At 43.4% G+C, this 5,485-nt stretch overlaps 1 pseudogene; it reads right to left on the bottom strand.

Moving 5' to 3' along the window:
• Nucleotides 1–379: 379 nt before the first annotated feature.
• Nucleotides 380–3,667, bottom strand: LOC121029386 (eukaryotic translation initiation factor 1-like; annotated as a pseudogene).
• Nucleotides 3,668–5,485: the final 1,818 nt, after the last annotated feature.

Below are 5,485 nucleotides of genomic sequence, written 5' to 3'. Positions count from 1 at the left end.
AACCTTGGTGGCAAGCCAGATGTCCTATCACACTTCACTAGAGAGAAGATGGTGACTCTAAGCCCTGTCTACAGCAGGTTGGAGACACCAGGGATCTTTCTTTGACTACCAAGGACTCCCTCTAGCAGCACGACTGCCACCAACGTCTTACCTCATCCTGTCCTCTCAGCTCTGCCGCGGGCTGTTCAGGTGGTGACATTCTCTTAGGTCAGGGAACTCTGAAGAGGGAGAGCTGATGAGCTTCTGGCCAGATGTAGCCTGCTGTGATCTTGGGGCTTTGGGCTTGACTGAAACATCACATTACTGCTTGGTTTCAGGCCAGATACTGCCAGACGCCTACTGCTTGACCTCTGTTTAAATGAGGGACTTCAAGACTAGACAGCATGGCTCTTTTCAGTTTATCGGATGAAGGAGTTATACTAGTCCAAGTTAAAAGCAGACCCCAAATGGTTACATTATACAAGCTGTGAGGTTTTCAAACTTATGACATGGGATAGAAGGGAAATTCTGCTCATTGCAAGGAAATCCTCACTTAAGCTTCAGTGAGCCAAAAGCACTTAAAACCCATGAAACTTCAGCTGGTCGTCCTTAGCCAGTCCAATCTCTGTGAGGGAGGAACTGGCATATATACTTGTACTGGTCTCCCAGTAGCTGAATTACTTCTCCATATTCTGGAAGATCACTTATAGTACCATTGCAGGCAAATTTCTTCTTAAATGCATTCATTAGTTTCTTTTTATTTATTTTTTATTTATTTTTTATTTTTTTAAGTTTATTCATTTTTGAGAGACAGAGAGAGACAGAGCATGAGTGGGGGAGGGACGGAGGAAGAGGGAGACACAGAATCTGGAGCAGACTCCAGGCTCCAAGCAGTCAGCACAGAGCCTGATGCGGGGCTTGAACTCACAGACCGCAAGATCATGACCTGAGCCAAAGTTGGTGGCTCAACCGAATGAGCCACCCAGGCACCCCACTAGTTTCTTTTTATCATAATCATTAGTGATCCCGTAGATAGTACTAAGGGTCTTCCTGTTGTTGCTCTGTTGAAATCCTTTTTAACATAGATTTTTATTAAAAAAAAATTTTTTTTTCAACGTTTATTTATTTATTTTTGGGACAGAGAGAGACAGAGCATGAATGGGGGAGGGGCAGAGAGAGAGGGAGACACAGAATCGGAAACAGGCTCCAGGCTCTGAGCCATCAGCCCAGAGCCCGACGCGGGGCTCGAACTCACAGACCGCGAGATCGTGACCTGGCTGAAGTCGGATGCTTAACCGACTGCGCCACCCAGGCGCCCCTTTAATATAGATTTTTAAATGTTTATTTATTTATTGAGAAAGAGACACACAGAGAGAGAATTCTAAGCAGGCTCCACACCCAGTGCAGAGCTGACAAGTGGCTCTATCCCAGGACCTTAAGATCATGACCCGAGCTGAAATCAAGTCGGTGTCTTACCTGACTGAGCTACCCAGGCACCCCTCTCTGTTGAATTCTGAGGATATAATCCTCAGTGCCAGTAGGATGCAGATCATCACCCTTACTTGTATCAGTAAAGGGATCAAAAGAGTGAAGGTTTTGGATAGTGGATATTCTATAGGATTCCTTTTCCTCAGTGGAAACAGTGGAAAAATGGTGGGAGAAGGTGGGCGTGGGGATGGAGCCTTGGGAAGCAAAAGGCTCAAGGAGGAGGCTTCTGAGTCCTTGTTGAGCAGTGACTCTGTGACTGGGTCTTTGACCATTTTTTAATTGGTCAGTTTGTTTTTGCTTTGGAGTTGTTTGAGTTCCTTACATATTTTAGAAATGAACCACTTATTAGGTATATGATTGACAAATATTGTCCACCCTTTCTCTGACCCTCTGTAGGTTGCTTTTTCATTTTGTTGATTAGTTCTTTTGCTGTCCAGAACCTTCGTAGCTTGATGTAGTTCCACTCGTTTTTGCTTTTGTTGCTTATGCTTTGGTGTCATATCAAAACAATTATTGCTAAGACCAATGTCAGGAGCTTTTTTCCTATATTTTTCCAGGCATTACAGTTTAAGGTCTTAGCTTTCATTTTGGTAAGGTTGTTGAAGATAAGGGTCCAATTTCATTCTTTTGCATGTGAACACCCAGTTTTTCCAGCACCATTTACTGAGGAAACTAGCCTTTCTCTGTTGGATATGCTTGCTTCCCTTGTCAAGTATTATGCAAGTGTTTATTTCTGCGCTCTCAATTCTGGTTTTTAAGTCTATGTATCTGTGTTTATGCCAGTACCATACATACTGTTTTGATTACTATAGCTTTTTAGTACAGTTTGAAATCAGGAAATGTGATGCCTCCAGCTTTGTTCTTCTTTCTCAGGATTGCATTGTCTTTTTGAGGTCTTTGGTCCCATATGTATTTTAGGATCACTATTTCTATTTCTGTGAAAACTACCATTGGAATTTCCATAGGGATTACACTAAATTTGTAGATCGCTTTTGTTAGTATGGGCATTTTTTTTTAATATATGAAATTTATTGTCAAATTGGTTTCCATACAACACCCAGTGCTCATCCCAAAAGATGCAGTATGGGCATTTTTTAAAAGTAGTCTTTGCACCAGTGCAGAGCCCAACATGGGGCCTGAACCCATGACCCTGAGATCAAGACCTGAACTGAGATCAAGAGTCGGATGCTTAACTGACTAAGCCACCCAGGTGCCCTGGTAGCATGGACATTTTAACAATGTTAATTCTTCTGATCCATGAACATGTGATATCTTTCCATTTATTTGTGTCTTCTTCAATTTCTTTCATTAATGTCTAATATTTTTTGTCTTATAGTTCCTCTCTTAAATTTATTCATAAGTACTGTAATGCTTTTGGTGCTATTGTAAATGGGATTGTTTTCATTATTTCTTTTTCAGAGAGTTAACTGTTAGTGTATAGAAATGCAACTGACTTTTATATGTTCATATTATATCCTGAAACTTTACTGAATTTCTTTAGTCTAACAGTTTTTTTGGTGGAGGTTTTTAGGGTTTTTCTTTCTGCACAGATTATGTCATCAGCAAAGATGATTTTATGTCTTCCTTTCTTATTCTGATTTGGGCACACTGAAAGCTGGAGGCCTGCAGCCATGGCCTCAGGGTCTTGGCACTGGTGCACACACTGCATTATATGCCGGTGATTAGACTTGGTCAGCAGGGTGCAGGTGCACAGTAGTTGCAAGCAAGCCCAGGAGGGGAGGCCAGTGACATGAGAGGCCTACATCCAGGCCCAGGAGCAGCTGCAAGGGCTTTGGCTCTCCGTTGTGCCCCTGTAGCTGCAGGATCTCCCCACTGGCATGTATACAGCAGAGGAGACTGGTGATGGGATTCAGGGCAAGGGTGTGCAGGTGCACAGCCAGAGAGGCTAGCTTCAAGCATGCACTTGTGAGTGAGGGCCCACTACAGGGACTATAGCCTTGCCTTTTGTACTTCTACAGCTGCAGAGGCTGGGGGTTGCTAGTGGGGATTCTAGGCTCTGCTGGGGGGTGGGCAGGCTAGGAATTGGAGAGGAATCAGGTGGCTGGAAAATACCTGTGGGATGAAAACCCTGTAAAATCTGCAGGCGATGTACAGCGACTGTGCTTGTCATTGAATTTTTTGGTGGCAAAAGCTGCTGGACTCCTTGGCAAAGCAGGTCACTGGGAACCTCCTGGTGCATGGCTGATACTGGTAGCCCTTGCTCTTCCTTATTCCCGACTGTCTCTCTACATCTAGCTTTGCCGGTGTCTAGGTGGAGTGAGGTAGAAGCTGGTATCTGGAAAGACTGTAGAAGCTAGTTGATCATCTGCTTTTCCTTTCCCAGCAAGAGAACTTTCTCTAGCTAGCGCATTTCCTCTCCAGAATAGAACATTGCGGGCCTTGGGGTGTGGAGTGGGAGGTTGTGAAATGATGTAGGATGAATGGAGCTGTTCTTCCTTCCCTTTAAATGCAGTTATTCTCAATTTTTTTGTTCTACGGTGTTGCTGAGGTTTCTAAAATGGACTCCTGAGCTCCCCCAGAGTTATTCTGGTTTGTGGATAGCTATGTAATTGTTGATCTTTGTGGGAGGCAGAGGCTGAGGTCTCCTACTGCACTGTCATGGTGTCACCACCTAAATGTTTTCTTTTTCTCAAGTTTATTTATTTATTTTGAGAGAGAGAGCAAGCAGCAGAGGGACAGAGAGAGAGAGAGAGAGAGAGAGAGAGAGAGAGAGAGAGAGAATCCCAAGCAGGCTCTGCACTGTCAGTGCACAGCCCAATGTGGTACTCGAACCCACAAAAAATGAGATCATGACCTGAGCTGAAGTTGGAAGCTCAATTGACTGAGCCACCCAGGCACCCTCTAAATGTTTTAAAATAAAAATCCATAGGGACACTTGGGTGGTTGAGTTGGTTAAGCATCTGACTTCAGCTCAGGTCATGATCTCCCGGTTGGTGAGTTCAACCCCTGCATTGGGCTCTGTGCCGACAGCTCAGAGCCTGGAGCCTGCTTCGGATTCTATGTCTCTCTCTCTGCCCGTCCTCAGTTCATCCTCTATCTCTCTATCAAAAATAAATAAGCATTAAAAAAATCCATAGATCTATAATTTCTTTCTGTTCTTTTCAGCTCTTGTCTCACATTCATAGTTGACAAAGATAGGATGTCACTTTATTACAAATTCTCTCAACTTCTGAAAGTCTGTTTTTTCACACTAAAAATAAGAAGATTAGATGCATGTAAGGTCCCTTTGTTCTTTAATTTTGGTGCACTTTCTGGCCCACAGTGAGTACTGGATAAACATTTGTCAAATAATTCTGGATATTCAGCCACATACACTGACCCCTACCAAACACAATATTCTGCCATCTAGCAGACCCATGTTAATACTGTGGTTCCACAATTTATTAGTTCTGTGAACTGGAGCAAATTGTCCTTTCCAAGTCTTTGTGGCTATTCTATGATATGGATTAAAATATGCCCACTCCATTAGGTTAGTAGAGCATGAGGTGAGGCAGCCTCCATAGCCCTCAGTTTAACATCTGTTACAGAGCAAGCATGCAACTATTATTATCTTAACAGGCACTAATAAGAAATCATTATCACTAACTGTAGTTCTATGGGAATTTCCCAAGAGCCTCTGTAAGAATAGTTCTCATTATGCTTGGCCTCGCTTGGCATCCATTACACTGGGCAATGTGTTCACAGTCAGAAAGTTCTGATATTTCCATGTTCCTAGTTTCTAGAGAGTCTCTTGCCTATTATGAATCCTCTGACTTCTTCACTTCTCCTCGCCATCTCTGCCCCATCATCATCCACGAGCCCCTGTGCATCTCATTCTCGCTAGCTTTGCATCCTGCCCTTTCCTAATGTTAGCACTCACTTACTCTCCTGACTCTGTCACTCTTCTCAGGTCTTTCACTGAGCCTGGGTTGCTTCCTTCCCTGGGAAGCGATATGGAAAATGTGGATAAGTAAGAAACATATATGCTTCAGACTAGATCTTCTTCAAAGAGCAATAC

Source organism: Herpailurus yagouaroundi, unplaced genomic scaffold (genome assembly GCF_014898765.1).
Source record: "Herpailurus yagouaroundi ecotype Mexico unplaced genomic scaffold, PumYag 139, whole genome shotgun sequence".
NCBI classification, from domain to species: domain Eukaryota; kingdom Metazoa; phylum Chordata; class Mammalia; order Carnivora; family Felidae; genus Herpailurus; species Herpailurus yagouaroundi.
The sequence above is the reverse complement of the archived record's forward strand: the minus strand, read 5'-3'. Positions and strand labels throughout refer to the sequence as shown.